The sequence below is a fragment of the Myxocyprinus asiaticus genome, chromosome 48 (genome assembly GCF_019703515.2).
Source record: "Myxocyprinus asiaticus isolate MX2 ecotype Aquarium Trade chromosome 48, UBuf_Myxa_2, whole genome shotgun sequence".
Lineage (NCBI taxonomy): Eukaryota > Metazoa > Chordata > Actinopteri > Cypriniformes > Catostomidae > Myxocyprinus > Myxocyprinus asiaticus.
Window position 1 is genome coordinate 20,559,417 of NC_059391.1, and position 18,183 is coordinate 20,577,599.

The window sequence follows — 18,183 nt, forward strand, 5'->3', positions numbered from 1 at the left end:
TTGTTTTGGACTGTTTTGGTTTGTGAAAGGCGCTTGGTCTGTGCAAGATTCTCTTGTAAACAATGACGCGCTTCCTGCATTGTTTAAAGGAGGAGGCCTGAAATGAAATCCTAAAAGTCTTCAATTCTGTTTTGATGAAAAAAGAAACTCCGATACATCTTGGATGGGTAAATTATCAGCAAATTTTCATTTTTGGGTGAACTATCCCTTTAAAAACAAAAAATACATGTATTTTCTGTTTTTGTAGACATTTCAAATGTTGACGTGGCCTCGCTTGTTTCACAACCAGAGTTCATCACGAGCGGTTCTGAAACAACCGCGTTGTTCCCACTGTCGCCCCATTCACGTCGGAGACGCGCGGCAACTCACAGGGGTAGTATTCTGAGGACTTCACGAAGTAACAGATTACACGCTGTATCCCCGGTAGCAGGAAATAGTGCAAGAGACTATTTTGGTGGAAAAAGTCGTGAGAGGTTATCAGGAAACCGGAGAAATTATCAACTCCCGTCACAGTAACCCCATTCAGTGTTAAACGAGTGAGTTGATGAGTATGATGTTACGCTAATATTGCTGAAAATAAAATTGGTTTTCACTCGCTAATACACTTATCCTTAAATATCTTTTTATTTTTTTAGATCTGCACACTACAAGGCTGTTGAGTGATGAGAATAACGCATCGAACTGGGACGAAGCATTTGAGTGCCTGGGACGCCAGTAGTTTCAGCGAGGTGACTGTACCAAACAACACTGATAATGCAGTCTCATCACCTGCTGGAGCTGTGGTTTCAGATAATGTTATGGATGACGAGGAGCAGTTGCTAACCGATGCGGGGGTGTGGTTTCAGAGCGTAATACAGACTTGGTTGTTGCGGATGGTGATACGAATCATCAGGCCAGTGTGGAAGAGTCTGTGTTGATTGCTGATCAAACTCTGCCATCAAATCAACAAAACTTTTCCCATGACTTGTTAATAGTTACGTGAACAGAATCACAGGACGGACGAGAGGGTGAATGTCATTTCAGAAAATGTCAAAAGACTTTGTGGATGTTTCAACATGATGATGAGACTCAGTAGAACAAGGAAGCCTTATTTGAATTCTCCTCGATCGGGTTGGGGCCAAATAAGAAATTTGACAGTGTGCTCCAGGATGCCTACAGAGAATGTCAACTCATGGTAACAGTTTTATCCAATATCAATAACGTTGTCGTGAATGATAGAAAATTATTAATTGTGTTTATGACTGATTTGTGTTAAAAGGCTATTGTTTTGGATTAGGCCTACTTAGCTGTCAGTGGTGTGTCATGATCATTTTTTGTTTAAATTTTCATAAGGTAGATATTTTTTTGCGGTTGGGGTATAATCAGTGGAGAATAAGGCTTAACTGATTTTTTAATTTATTTATTTATTTATTTTTTAAATGGCTGGTAAAAGATTGCATTCAGACGATGATTTGCACAGCTGTCAACTAGACTATGAACAGAGGCCTTTTGCAAGAACTAGATACGAACATTTGTCAAATATTGAGAAGTTACAGAACATAATTGATCAGCAGATGGTTGTTTTAGGACCTGACTATTTGAAGTTAAATGCTAGATTAGAGTATATTATTCAAACACCGAGGGAATGGGTAAATTATCCTAAAACCGACCAAGATGGTGACATTTTAAATAATGCACTAGAGCCATTACACAGCTCGACAATGCATGATCTAACAGTTGCAGACACACAAACATTAGACCCCTCACACTCTAATCTGTGCGAAAGATTAGAAGAGATAATAAAAAGGTGTAATGAAGAGGTGGGGGACTCACGCCCTAATCTGTGTGAAAGATTAGAAGAGACGGTATAAATGTATGATAATGATGAGGTGGATGAACTGTTTGTTGAGCCAGTACAGGCTGCTGGTGGTGAAAGAAACATTTCTACAGAATCATTACCATACTCAAATGCATCCCATGTGGGTTTAAGTCAGAATGATGCTGATGTTCTGGCTAGAAATGGTGGCGTTGTAGATGAATACACAGTTGTACCAAGACCGCGTTTCAATGGTATAGAGATACACAGAGCTCTAAATCTAAGGGAACTATCTTCTACAGATTTGGCTGCTTACAGTATATTTGTGCATAGTGCTTTGTCAGAGATGGTATCATTTTCCAGACAGATGGGTGGTGAGGGTGGTTTTATCAACATTACACTGAAAGGCCCCAGTCTGAAATCTGATGTAAACACATTATTTTCGCCTAGTAATGACTACAACAAAAACATTTTTGTAGAACAATTTGAAAAAATTATGCTGAGTAATACGGATGTGATGGCCGACGACAGTTTACAATTACACATATCCATAGCCAGAAGTAAGAATGGTGGGGCTTTTAGGAAGGTTGTTGATAGCGCATGATGACGTGATTAGAAGAAAACAAATGTATTTATTCTACCCTGTTACTTTTTCAAACAACCTGTGCCTTTCAATTTGCCTAGCATATTTTCTCGACCCACAGATTTCGCATGACGACTTAGAAAGAAGGGGTGAAATCATACAGAATGCAGCCGGTTGCATGCCTCAGGACAAAATTGGCCTAGGTGATATTGCAAAATTTGAACGTGCTTTAGGCATAAATATTTTAGTCTTTCACAGGTCAAGTGATCAGAAGTTATAAAACTTCTGATGAACCACACCCCAAAACAGCATATCTTTACATTCATAATTCACACTATTACATGATAAAGAATCTGAAAGCATTTATTGGGTCGGCATATGTGTGCGATTTCTGTAACACAGGGTATACGAGCAGACAGAATCATGACTGTAAATATGTATGCTCTGTTTGGAATGATAGTGCCTGCTACAAGCATCCTAACAAAATAATACACTGTCCGGACTGTTTGCTGCGCTATTGCAAATCTAGCTACTGTTTTAAAGCCCATAAAATAGTACCCCCCACGGATGATGGTTGTGGTAGATCTCCATGTGATACTACAAAATATTGCTGTAAATGTGGTAAACGCTAACACACTGCGGCAAAAAACCCCAAACCTCATAATTGTCCAGATGATAAGTGTTTACATTGATGATGTAAGCCATGGAGGTCAACACGAGTGTTTCATACAGCCTACCCCTCTCAAGGAAATTACAGAACGTTACATTTTCTATGATTCTGAAACACGTTGTGATAATGGAAAGCATATTGCTAATTATGTTTGTGCCATGACTTTTGATGGTGAGAAATTTGAATTTGGAGGTGAGGGTTGTGTGAGACAACTCGTTTGTAGGTTTAGACACTCGAGATACAAAAATTACACGTAGATGGCACACAATGCATGCGGGTTCGACAGCTTTTTAATACTAATGTATTTTTGCAATGCTGGACTCAAACACAACATAATAATGCAGGGGTGTAGAATCATTTTCATATATGATGAAACTTTCAGGCAGCATTTTATTGATTTCTTTCTCCTTCCTCCACATGTCTTTATCTAAGACGTCTTCTGCATTAAATTTGCAAAATGACCACCATTTCAACAGGCAGGAGAATCGGAGTTATATAGGCCCATACCCTGCTAAAAACTACTACGGGTACAACACCATGACCGATAGTGCCAGGACAAAATTTGATCAGTGGTATGAAACACTCGATGGCAAAGTCTTTGATTTCAGAAAAGAGATTGACCTTTATAGCATGAATGATGTCATTTTATTACGAGAAGCATGTATTAAATTTAGAGAAGAGTTCCTGCGTTGCACACAGCTAGATCCTTTCAGTATACGTGACCCTTGCTAGTTGCTGTATGGGGACTTTCAAGACCCAATTTCTCCCCAGAAATACATTGGCGGTGACACACAATGCATACATCAATCAGTATATGACATACTCGAACACCTCTATTGAGTGGCTTGAGTATGTGAAACAACCTGCGACGTAGACATCCACCATGCTCTAAATCATGGTGAAGTGAAACTTGGAGGATACTTTGTTGATGGCTATTACTAAAAAGACGATTTTTCTCTAGAATTTGCTGGCTGTTTTCACCGCGGACATGAGTGTCGTTACAGACCCGATTACGCCAACCCTCTGTCAAATATCCCTTTTGGAGTGCTCAGGAGGATGATTAATGAGATTGAGGTTTTGCAGAAGGCGTACTGTATAGACGTTGAGGTGATGTACGAATGTGCATGGAAGAAGCTTAAGCAAACTGATCCTCATGTAGTTGCATTTATGACAACTTATTCGGCACTCGAGAGACTGAAACCACATGATGCACTCTTTGGGGGACGTACAAATGCTTACAAGTTGTACCACAAAACTGCAGAATTCAGATATGTTGATTTCACGAGTCTTTATCCTTACTGCCAGGCTCGAAAAAACTACCTGGTTGGACATCCTGAAATAATTGAAGGATTCTGAACCCCTTGAAAATTATTACGGACTTATTAAGGCTACAATGCTACCCCCCGTTCTCCCTTACAGATGTGCCGGGAAGCTCATGTTTCCGCTATGCAGAGTCTGTGCTGAGAAACAAAACAATGTTACACCTTGTATGCATGCAGATGAGGAGAGGTCTATCTCAGGGTGCTGGGTGAGCATTGAATTGTTAAAGGCGGTTGAGAAGGGTTATGTTGTAGCGGAGGTCTCAGAGGTATGGCACTTTGCAGAGAAATCAGAAAGGTTTTCTGATTATGTAAAAACCTTTCTGAAGTTTAAACAGGAGGCTTCAGATTACCCCTCTCACGTAGTCACTGAGGAGGACAAAAAGGCCTATATCGATTATTTAAAAAAAGAGGGCGTTAAACTTGATCCTGAAAAGATCTGTCACAACCCAGCTCAGAGGTCTATCAACAAATTGTTGCTGAATAGTCTGTGGGGGCATTTTTCAATGAGGGAGAACCTCGCCACTTCTAAGCTTTTGAAAGGCCCAGAAGACTTTGCTCACATCATATTTGGCTGTCAGTATGACGTAAAATATTTCACATTCGTGTCTAACGAAGTTGCTCTGGTACAGTATCATCACACTGATGGTGCTATGTACGATAAACGTGACGTGAATATATTTCTGGGGGCCTTTACAACAGCGCATGCCCTGTGAGTTGTATAGCCTTCTGGACATTTGGGGGACAGACAGTGTTATCTTTATCTCTAGAGAAGGTGATTGAGAACCACCTCTGGGACCTTATTTAGGAGAGCTGACATATGAAATAGGCATTATTGATTACATCACAGAGTTTTGCTCATGAGGCCCTAAAAAATACGGATATCACACTGTGAAAGGTAAAGTGTGCATGAAAGCAAAATAGCGGAAAAATAACGTTGAATGCAGAAAATTCCATAGCCATTAGATTAGACACTTTGGTCTTGTTGACAGCTATGTAAAGTCGCATGACACCAGACACATCCTAGCCACATCCACAGACAACATTGTGAGAAATAAAAAGAACTTCACTTTGCAAAACAAGTCAGTTGTTAAAAAGTTCTAAGTGGTGTATGACAAAAGGCAGCTACTCCCTGATTATACAATGCTACTAATCATTTTTTTAAATCACCACAGTGTGGATGGTTTTGATTTTAGACTTCAACACCCTTTTTCATGTGTAATAAGTGGACCTTCAAATTCTGGAAAGTCTTATTTTGTAAAAATGTTGTTGGAAAATGCTGTAAATATGATTTCTATAAAGGTTGAAAACATTGGTTGCCAGCAATCATAAATGTACACACTGTATGATGAATTGTATATATTGTATAACATTAAATTTGTGGAAGGAATACCGCAATCATCTCTGAATGATGATAATTTACTACCTGTCAATAAAACTAATCTGTTGATAATTGATGACATGATGGAGGCGAGTGGAAACTCTGAAGTGGAGGAGTTAATCATGCAATACGTTCACCATAGAAACCTCAGCGCTATTTACATTGTGCAGGATTTATTTTTTCAAGGTAAATCCAGCAGAACCATCAGTTTGAATAAAAATGATTTAATACTGTTTAAGAATCCGCGTGATAACAATCAGATAAATGTGTTGGGGAAAACAAATGTACCCTGGAAACACAAACTACTTTATGGAGTGCTATTAAGATGCTACCAATCAGCCTTTTACCAAGGTCGCTCTTAATGTTCTCTATGGCACAATTCCGCTAACACCCCAGCAGCCCCGCCGGTTGAAGAGGAGAAAGACCGAAATAAAATACATCCCCAATAAAAAGATTGTGTCTTGTAAAAAAGCGAGGTTAAGAGTTTTGTTTGATATTCCAGACACATTCGGAGATAAACGGCGATAACTCTTAAACGGCTTAGGAAAATATTTTTCAAAATAGTATTACTGTAAAACATGGAAAGCTAATAATATTCTTCAAGCTCGTTTTCATTCTTTTCAGTAGATATTATGAGCATTTGCCTGCAAAAGCCGTCGCAATGTGAGTTACACCGGGAAGAGGTCCTCCTGTCACAGCGGTAAGCAAGGGACCGTGAAGTGAATGTTTTGTGATAGTGGGGTGTTATGACAGCAGAAAATACACTATATAGGTTTGTGTTAACAGTGGTAACCCGTTAAACTGAGGGACACTCCTGTGCTGTGATAGCCTGCCTGTATTCCACTATAGTAGCAAAACACAAGCTGCCCTTGCTCCCAGCAAATTAAATTCAAAATGTTTTGTAAATACCAGTTAAAGACAATGACATGATCATACAGCAATATATTTAACTCCCCACTAAGTACCTACAGGTTTAAGTCAAACGTTGCCCTGCAGCTTGATGCAGTTAACCTCATGTTACAAATAACTTCATAACAAATGTTCTATAGTCAACTTTATTAAGTTAATCAAAAGCACATATTTCTTTATATGCCACAACTTATACAATTTTATGATTATATGTAGAAGTTAATATTGTAATGTCATTAATGTAGTATGTTCAAATGTTAAAGTTCATTTGTACATTAAAGTTTGTTATATAAAAGTTTACAATGTTTAATTGTCACAATTTCCCCCCACCAGATTCAGTGCAGCACATGAGAACGATGGTACCACTCCTCCTGTGTCAACATGAAGAAACAAGACATCATCAAATTTAAGAGAATAAAGTGGGTGTGTGTGATCTGTGTTAAAAAAACTTCAGCACATTTAAAGATTGTATAGACATATAGAAATAAAATGTTCTTTTCTGTACAAGATTCTATACTTTTGCAATTCATTTGAAATGCAGACAATACACAAGCTGTCATTTATGGTTTAGCCATGCAAGACAATAACACAATCTGAAATATATGAAGATATATAACCCTTGTGTGGTCTTAAAATTTTGAGTATTCACCCAGTGTTTGATGGACACACAACATTATTGGGTTTTTAAACCCTTGAGTGGTGTTCATTTTTATGTTATTCGGTCTGATGGAGCCACAACATTTTTGTGTTTTTAACCCAAAGTATGCATGTAAATGAGTTTGGTCCATCTCCTTCCATCTCTCTCCAAAAACACGACTTCTCTCAGATTTGGTGCAGTCCAGAAGATTTTCTATATGGTGTTTGGGATGAGAACTTCAAAAGAAGACTTTGTCCTGCACACAAGTAACGGCCATCCGCATCGGCCCTGGTTGCATCCTTATAACATTGTCGGCCATGCGGGGTGGCTCATTCCTTGGGCCAGAAGACCATTCAATTTCACCAATTTTTGACATCCATATTCCTGCTCCTTCAGGCTGCTGATGAGCTTGTTGTAGACAGGCAGGTCCTGGCTGCTGACGGGCTGGTCCTGGGGCTGACTGAGGGTCAAACTCATCCTCTTCTACCTACTCACTGTCCGACTCAGAATGGACATGATCATGACACCAGTTTCATGCCTCCTATGTTTTTCAACAAAAAAGCTATTACAAAAAGAAAGGTGATTTTGGACATGCAGTTCCCTATTCAACCACTAGGGGTAAAACAAATGGTTGTGAAAATTGTGCACTGCCCTCTACTGAATGATGTTGGTTTCATGTATCTATGTCCTTTAACAAAAAAGCTATTACAAAAAGGTTTATATTTGACATGTAGTTCACACACCAAGCTATATATATATATATATATATATATATATATATATATATATATATATATATATATATATATATAAAAATGCACTTTCTCCACGGTCCCTTGCTTACCGCTTGTGACAGGAGGAACTCTTCCCGGGGTAACTCGCATTGCGAAGGCTTTTGCAGGCAAATGCTCATAATATGGAGTGAAAATAATGAAAACAAGCTTGAAGAATATTATTAGCTTTCCATGTTTTACAGATACTATTTTGGAAAATATTTTCTAAGCCGTTTAAGAGTTATCGCCGTTTATCTCCGAATGTGTCTGGAATATCAAAAACAAAACTCTTAACCTCGCTAAGAAAAAAAAAAAAAAAAAAACATGATCAACCAGAATGGAGGATTTCTTCTATCATTCTTGAGCATAGTAGTACCCTTTATATCCAGTCTGATAACGTCTAAACAAGGTTGAAGGTGGAGTATGCTGAGATGTTTTTAGTCCCTCAAAACCAATGAGATAAACTAGAGCTGTCCAATACAAGAGAGTCTATTCAACAAACTGTGGAAAACGATCTAGATGTTGCTATAAGAAATATTTTGTATAAAGACAATTTGGACACTCATGAGAAGGCCAAGCTTTGCACCGCAGTTTTACAAAGATTTTTAACAATAGTTAAGACAGGGTGATCGGGACAGTAACACCTTAACGCTCGCATTACCACAAAGAGCCACCTGTTACGTCTGTTGAAGATGGTGGGGGTAATGATGTTGTTGCTGCTGAGGTATTGAAGAATATACATAAACATAAACGTTTCACCCATTTGCACACACTGAATACACTTAAATGTAGTACTATTACGAGTTATCCTTAGTTTTTCCACAAAACATGATACAAATTCATCATTTTTAATTAAATCATCACAATAAAGCATCATAATATCATCATAATCACGACCTCGAACCATATGGTATAGGAAAAAAACACAATGATGACCACATGTGACCGCCATAAAATGCTGAACTTGTTTAGCTGAGTATTGAATGTAGGATAAATGATTTTTTAGAAACTCAATGATTGATACAGGAAAACGAATAAAATCAGGACTATTACCGAAACTGTCAAAGAAAACTGCCGCACCATCCTTATTTTATGTAAATAGCCAACCAGTGTTCACCAGGGAGGTGTGAAGGGTGTGTGTTGATTATGGCTGACGTGGGGAACGTTCTTAATGGATCCTTCGGTAAATTATCACATGGTAGTACACCAAGAAAATGTGTTTTGTGAGATTCTGTCTATAATAACCATAAGCTGTATGGTGTTCATGTTTAAATTAATAGTAGTCAACAAGCACCTGCCTTCAGTTAGAAACTTCAATAATGTTGTCAAAAACAGCATAAACAATCAGATTAATGGTTCTTGGGAGTGGTTGTCTGAACTGCACTTCTAGTCTGATATTCCCAGACGTGTTGCCCACAATCTTCGTCCGGAGTGAGGTTAAAACCATAAAAGGTATACCCCTGTAGAAAATCTTCTCTGTCGATTACCAGTGCTCGATTTTTTAGCTGTCTTCCAGACAAAAGCGCAAGTTGGTAAAATTCTTGTATGGCGGTGCCTGCTCCAAAGTCAGGTTGTAATGGTTTGGCGAGATGTTGCTTACCATCCACATAAACAGCTAGAAACTCCAGATCGTAATGTTTAATGTAAAAGGGTTTTTATCGTATGCCCCTGTAAACGCATCATTATCGACCATACCTAATATGATAGATTTGGGCAGCGTTACTAAGAACAGCTTTTCCTGGTTTGATACACGTCCTCCTGCTGGTATGGAGAAATTTGTCAGGCAGACCCTATCAACGAGGTACTTGGCTGTGGTTGAGAGCCATTCTTGAGCATGCCCCAGCCTCACAGCTGGAGATACAGATACTTTTTTGACAAACAAGGATGCTAACAAAATATTTAGTTTGTATGCTGTAGCATCACTCCTCATTAGACAAAATTCATCTTTGCCTCTTGTCAATCGGATTTTAATGTGCACACCAATAAGCATTACTTTTTCTTGAAAGAAAATATCACATATTTAACATAATATGTGTATGGGTGTTAAAAGTTCGACTACTGCACTTTTGTTGCTAAAGGCAGCCCTCTTTGTCAGACCACTGTTAGCCCCCGCTGGATCACCCACATCCATATGCCCTGCAGAATCTTTGTAAAATAAACCTGCTGAGAAAACACTTTCCAGGGTGTCTTTACCATAGTTTAAAAGGCACTCTATGATGCAGCATTAAGGGTACGTGTTTGTACACTGCAAAATTAACAAGTGATACATCAACCTGTGAAAAAATAGAGGCTCCTGGATAATTGATCAATCCAACAGGTGTCCCATCTATTTGAACCGTCTGGATTTGTGATTTTAACATGCATGTATAGTAGTGTATTATTCAAATCTATGTAACCTTCACCATTTCCCACTAAAAAAAACCCTCCAGTGGCGCACTGTCCGATATTGCTGATAAAGGTGAGACTTCTATATATGTGTTTTCTCAATAGCTGTCTGAGTCATCGGTACTGTAAACAGGTCCAGCTCGGATTTAATACACTCTTCAGACATATGTAGCAACGCCATGGTTTAGAATATTGTTTTAACAGATCTCTTAGCCGATCCAGATGAGGTGTGTTTCACAGCTCTCTTTCGCTTTCGTTGTCTAACTGTTGATTTCTTGGGGACATTCTTGGTTTTCTTTACTGTTTGACCACTCCTCCTCACTCCAGGCGGTTTAGAACTCCGTTTACGTAACATGACCATTAAACCTGACCCGTCTTGAGATTTATTGTTATTAAAAGAATGTGTCATAGCATTGGTGACAACATTGGTATTTTTAGCAGCATTTTTAAGGTGTGGTCTGGCTATGCTGAAACCTCTTTTTAACATTGGAAGAGCCAATCGAAACAAACCCCTGAAAAGACCTCCGAGCCCTGCACCATACATAATGAACCCCACCAGCATCCCTGGCAAACCTCCACCTGCTTGATTTTTATAATAGTTTACATAATGAGTAGGGTTCATTTGGTACAGGTTATAATAAACCATTTTTAAAGGATCGGTTGTTTCACAGGTCTGAAATGTAGTTTACGACAACTTTCCCATAAGAAAACAGCACTTCCCTGTTTCTGTCGTCTTTGAGATCAATACAGATTTCTCCAATATAATTTTTATTCACTGACACGTTGTGCACTCTATCATATGCAACACTGACCATTTCACGATCCGATCCGGTTATATGTACACATCTCAAAAGCAGGACATGTGCAAACCCCACAGATTAGTATTGGATGACATCTGTGTACAGGTACATAGTGTAAAACCCACCATTTATGTCGGCTTGGTGTGGTCCGTACACTGATGTAACATTGTTATCGATGTGTTGATTTGCAGTATACACATTTGCAGTTTCCAATGGCTTCTCCGGTATTACACCCAGATAATGGCTAGTTTACCATGGAATGTTAAGGATCTTCCTGGTGGCACTGTCATGAACACATTGTTTTTCACATGATCGTAACCGAGACGCACATGTTGAGGTAACTGCGCATTTATTTCCCTAATTTCAAACAAAACTTCATCATAATAACCGCTTTTCAGATTCTTGATCTCAAAAAATTTATTTCTATCGTTTCTAACCTCTCTGAAGTGGAATCTCGCATCATCATCAGCAATAGTGTACCATGATCTAAGGCAGAGGTGTCAAATTCAGTTCCTGGAGGGCCACAGCCCTGCAGAGTTTAGTTCCAGCCCTGCTCCAAAATGCCTCCTTGTAATCTTCAAGCACTCCTAAAGACCTTGATTAGCTGCTTCAGGTGTGTTTAATTAGGGTTGGAGCTAAATTCTGCTGGACTGTGGCCCTCCAGGAACCGAGTTTGACACCCCTGATCTAGGGTATTCAATTTCAGCAAGACCCTCCTCCCACTTGCCTTTTAAGTTTATAGGCCTCGCTAACCTGGTTCTGTAATTTGAGATTTGGTTTTCGGGGTGAAGAGCCAATGAAGCACTGCACGGAAATGTGACATAAAACCCTGCTTCATCCATGGTCATTTACTGCAGAAATGAGCTCAGGTGTCAAATGTTTATCAGTTTTAAGATGGCTGTAGATCTACAACATCTTTTTCATTAACCCAACTGTCGAACTTTGGAGGCCATCCCGCCCACCGTATGAGCACCATGGTTCTTTTACCATGTTTCTTCTTGTCTAATATCTTTTCCACTTTAAAAGCTTTTTCCTTGTCCACAATAATTTTTTGTAATTCCTCTTCATAAAATGATCCATTGATAACATCACCATCATAATCAGACAGTTTGTAGACTGGTGGTTGAAGTGGTATACAGTTGGTTATAGTGAAGAACTCCTCTGTGTAGTTTTGTTCATACCCCTTGGTAAAAGGGCCTCTCATCTTTGAGATTCTAACCACGTCACCGATTTTGTATTTAAATACAGGTGTCTTCTTACACACATTACCATACAAATTGTTATAGACGACCGGTTCATTTTCTTTGTTGACATCCACAGGTCTCATTTGAATGCTTCTGTGATAACTACTGTTGTATCCTTGAATAATATCTTGTAAAACATTGTTTTATCATTTAGAATTTATAGCTGTTAGATACCTCCACATCCGTCCTTTTAATGTTCTATTAAAATGTTCAGTAACGCTTGCCTTCAATTTGCTCCCTGTGTTGAAATGGTAAATGTTGTGCTTTTTAGTTAGCTGTTGGAAATGTTTGTTAAAAAACTCCTTCCCCTTGTCAAAGTGAACAGCTGTTCATATTGTGAATTGAAACACAAATATATCCCCTGTATTTTATTCCATGGCTACTGGGAAACAGCTGATTGAAGTTATCCAAATAAATCACAGCTGATTCCCATCTAGGAACACACTCAGGTGTTGAGGTTCTTTCAATCGCATGACCATATGGTATACAGTAAAAGAGGACCTCTTTGGGCTGATCTTGTGTGGAAAAGGAACAATATAGAGCAACACAAAGAAAGTAAGAAAAATGCCTGCACGAGGGAGAGGAAGACGAGTATCAGGACAAGGGAGAGGAAGACAAGTACCAGGACAAGGGAGAGGAGTGCCTGGACGAGAACAAGGTAGAGGGAGAGGAGTTAGAATGTGTAGTGGTGCTCAAAGAAGGGCCAGAGCTAGGGTAACTGATGAAATAAGAGCTACTATCATAGACCATGTCATAAACCTCGGGCTATCATACAGAGAGGCTGGTGAACGAGTACAGTCAAATCTCAGCCGGAACACAGTGGCATCCATTGTCCGGATTTTTCGAGAAACCAACAGGTAGGATATTGTATAAGGGATTCTCCTACTGCAAAGTGTAAATAATTTTACCATGTATTACAGTGACTGTATGTCTCTGGTCTCTAATTTGTAACTGTATTTTGTCTCTCTAAGGATTCAACGTCTACTTCCGTCAGGGGGCAGAGGAAAGCTCCTAAATGAAGAACAGGAACTTGTTATTGTCAACATAGTGATTGCTGACAATGAAATAAAACTGAAGGACATTCAGTCCAGAGTTGAAGACAACCTTGTCTTTGGGAACATTGCAGCAATCAGCATATCATCCATTTCTCAGACTCTAGCTAAACAATGAAACAACTATTCAAAGTTCCTTTTGAAAGGAACGGTGAGCGCATCAAAGAACTCGTCCAATACGTCCAGGTAAGGTTATGCAATACAGTCATTACTGTACTATACATAGTGTGTTTTGCAGTAAACTACTCTATAACCCTGGAGTACAGTAGGACATACAGTAGGTATACAGCAAAGCATTTACACACACTGTGTCTGATTACTTTCAGAGAGTCATGGATTTGGAGGCCAATCATGTCCTACATGAAATGATCTACGCTGATGAGGCTGACTTCAGTTTGGCAAAAAGGCGTCGGCGCGGAAGAAACATAATTGGCAAAAGGGCCACAGTTACCGTGCCGGGCCAGAGAGGAGCCAACATCACCATGTGCGCCGCAATATCCAACAACAGTGCACTCATGCATAAATGTGAGATTGGCCCCTACAACACCGACTGCCTCTCCTGTTTTTAGAAGACCTGCACGAAAGACTGGTGCCAGAGGTAGAAAGGGGACAGGTGGGAGACCACTTGCCAATATATGTAATCACATGGGACAATGTGACATTCCACCATTCCCGTGCAGTCACAGCCTGGTTTGACGCCCATCCGAGGATGATGTCCCTTTTCCTTTCCCCTTACTCCCCTTTCCTCAACCCCACTGAGGAGTTTTTCTCAGCCTGGAGAAGGAAGTTTTTTGACCATCGTCCACAGGACCAAATGTCCCTCCTGGATGCAATGGATGCTGCATGCCAAGACATCACAGCTGAACACTGCCAGGGGTGGATAAGGCATGCCAAAAGATTTTTCCCAAGATGCCTTGCCAGAGAAGATATCAGGTGTGATGTAGATGAGAACATGTGGCCAAATGCAAAAGATCGGGCAGATTAGAAGATAACTTTTTTTTTTTTGTCTTTTTTTTATTCTTCAGTGGCTTTTTCTGTTTGTATATTTTGTATTTTCACATAATAAATGGCAGCTATATTGCATATTTTTGTTATCTTGCAGTAATGTCCTGTTGCAAATAAAGCCTTTACTCTTCTTTTTTTCATAAACCGTACATTCTATAAGGCTACTCTGAGATGGGTCATTCATTTTTTGTATTGAATTTCTGCAGCAAAAGAAACAAAATGCATGCATTTACTAAACCCAACAAAACAAAAATGTAGAGAGGCTTCAAAAGAAACTGCAGTGAAAACACAATCTATGATCAATACAATATACTGTCTATTGTATAAGGGCAGACCTGACACATATAAAATAATGCAGTTTCTGTAATTCCATCTGACGTTAGTGTTTCTATGACATTGTGCTATGATTGACTAAATGTTCCTGTTGGAAGAGAACAAGTTTTAGTGTTTTGGAATAATTATTTGATTTTGAGACATGTTTGCAGTGTTTTGGTAGACATAATGTATTGTGTTAGTGTGTTCTTGTATTTTGAAAATTTGTGTTGGAATTTAGTTTACAATGTGTGATTTTGAGCATGAAATTAACCGTTTTGCCAGTTGTGTGTTGTAGGTGTGTTGGTGCGTTAAGACTTTAGGAAGTATTGAAAAAATTGTCATAGCGATCGTAAAAAACTGTAAACAGTTGGTCTATCTTTGAAAAATGTCATTCAGGGTAGGAACATCTTTCCACTGAAACAAAAACTTCATGTGGAAACGTTAATTGTTCTCTGCCTCAGGGAAAGGCCAGACTCTGTCACTGAGACCCAGTTTGTCCTTGCAGGTAAGTATGTAGACATAGTCATCTGGCCTCTTGTTGGTGTGATCGCCAAACACACGGTATCTTGGAAATGGACATGTTGAACCATCCCACTCTGCAACAAATAACAGTTCATCTCCAGAGTCATTCAGGTCCCTCCAAACACGATTGTAAAATAAACCCCAGTCCTTTTCCTTGAAATACAAAAAAGGGTCTTCATCCTATGTATAACGATCAACGTCCCTGTTGTATAACTTCACATCACGAGATGTTTTGTCAAAGTTGTACACACACAAATGCTTGCTGTCTACGTAAAATTTGTAATTAAGATTTCCTAAGGGGACGTGGAGGAACTTGGTCAGACATAAGCCATGTCTTTTCCTCGGAGCACGACATAACCCATCAATCCTTTCTACATCATTTACCATCAATTTTTTAGGAGTGCTGGGGGCAGCCATTGTATAAGCGAAAATCACAAAAAAGAAAATGCGTGTTGAATGGTTTTGCAATGAACAACACAACTCATTTAAATACACAGATGGTACGGAGGGGTGGTGTCGGCTACAGCGTCGTTTTCATTGTTGATGGGTTTTCGAGCGGGGGGAAATCGCCAAAATGGAACACGCAACCTTAAATCCCAGGGCCCCCCTGGGCAGTCAAGGGCCCCTGGGCACTGGCCCCATTGGCCCGGTCGGTAATCCATCCCTGGGCTGTCATTTCCTCACATTCTGCCTAACATCTCCTTTTGTGTTCCATGAAAGAAAGAAAGTGATATAGGAACACATGAGTAATTATTTAATAATCAACCATGGAAAAAAGCATATCTATTATGAATATTGGGGGGTACATGTCCCCCTCAATGTCAATGGTGGTTACAGCCCTGGCCGAAAGCCATTCACATATCTGCCCAAAGAAAGATATGACTATCATCATTCTTTTGTGTGTACCCATTAACACTCTTTTATACACTCATCTTTGTAGTATCAGTGTCATCATACAATAAATTACAATAACAGTGTAATTGCATGAAGCCATTAACACATTTTAATGTCATATTCAGGAGCGGACTGTCCACAGGGAGAACCGAGACTTTTCCTAGTGGGCCAGCTGCGAAACGGGGCCGAACGGGCGGCGTTAAGCTGAAACGGGTTGCCACGTTATGGCGAATGGGCCGCGACTGGCTGAAGAGGGCCGCAAAACGGCACCACTATATGCCGAAGGGGGATACCCCGACCCCAAATGAATGTTTTTAAACAGTATGTCGTTGCTAAGCTGTTTCAAACTTCTTTTTTTACCTCTGAATGAAGAAGAATTTCTCTGTAAGTGTGCTGGGGCCTTTAAGGGGGCGTTCACACCGATCACTCATTTTAACAGAGGTGGGTAGTAATGTGATACATTTACTCCATAACATTTACTTGAGTAACTTTTTGGAAAAAATGTACTTTTATGAGTATGTGTCACGACACAACACAGACACAGATGACAGGTTGAACTCAGTAGCGGGAGCTTTATTGAAGATAACTTTTCAGGTAAGTCAACAGTTATAGGAGGGATTGGTAACTTAGCTTATAATGACAGAGTTAGTGTTTCCAGGGAGAATGCAGAAGGAGCGCCACACCAGGAAGTCGAAGGAAGAAGATGAGACCTTGGGATATCGAGGACGAGGAATTCGAGGACATGGATGTAGCTTCACGTAAGTATTCAAGGTAAGCAGGTAATTCAGAGTGTTCCTTGCGGAGACTAGACAAGGATGGAGCGGCGGGATGAGTATTTATAGAGGGGAGGTGATTGCATGATGGATTGGGATCAGGTGTGAGTGATTAGTAGTCCAGGGAGAGAGAACGGAGTATGGAGTGAGGGGGGGAGTCCGGTGTGGATGTGACATTACCCCTCTCCATGGGCCGCTCCAGAGGCCCGGAACTCCCGATGTCGAGGCCGGCCCCTGTGTATACAAAATAACAATACAAAAATTATTATCAAGAATATGATTTTTGCCCTAATATCAAAGGTCTTACTAGAAAAAAAGAAATTATGATCCAATGTGAATTTTCTTGATAAAAAAATATGATCGTGCCTGGTAACGTGCATGTAAAATGGCTAGAAATATCATTTTAGCTTAGCGTAAAGCTGACAATTTACACAAGGTTTATTTCTATTTCTTCTGCTCCAAACTTACTTCAAACTTACTTCTCTGTCTTCTCGTATGAATGTAACACATTATAAGAAAGTGTTTCACTGCTGTTCAAATGCACTTTGGATCGCATCATTTATATGTATAAATGTTTTCCATCTGAAAGGACTAAATATTAAATAATACAAATGACAATAAAATGCAAAGTAATCTCTTCAGTAATCAAAATACTTTTTGAATGTAACGGTATTCTAATTACCAATGATTTAAATTGTAACTGTAGTGGAATACAGTTACTTATATTTTGTATTTTAAATACGTAATCCCGTTACATGTATTCCATTACTCCCCAAACCTGCCTAAAACTTGCCACAGAATTGCTCATTTGGATGTGACGAATTTGTGGCAAGTTTATGGCAGCGATTTGTTTTGTTTTATACATTGCATTGGTTTTATCTTCTTTTACCCCAAGAACGCATTCGGGCTGAACAGCCCCCTCTGCAGTTGTTTTCAATCGTTATGCCGTGGCCCCCAGTGGGTCATTGCGGTACTGCAGGAGGGTTATTTTCTTCTGTAGGCTAAATAATTTGTATTTTCATATGTAAATAATTAATAAAATATATAATAAAAAAGAATAAGTATTGTTTAAATTTTTTTGCATTATAATAACTTTAATTAACGGTTGGTATGCACATAAACTTTT

The 18,183-nt window shown here is 39.4% G+C and overlaps 1 long non-coding RNA gene across 1 annotated transcript; it reads left to right on the forward strand.

The window, feature by feature from the left end:
• The first annotated feature begins 96 nt into the window (after nucleotides 1-96).
• LOC127437813 (uncharacterized) lies at nucleotides 97-7,669 on the forward strand. The gene is made up of 4 exons (XR_007896616.1): nucleotides 97-167; nucleotides 290-536; nucleotides 636-1,174; nucleotides 6,991-7,669. It is a non-coding gene; the product is annotated as an uncharacterized LOC127437813 (long non-coding RNA).
• The last annotated feature ends 10,514 nt before the right edge of the window (nucleotides 7,670-18,183 follow it).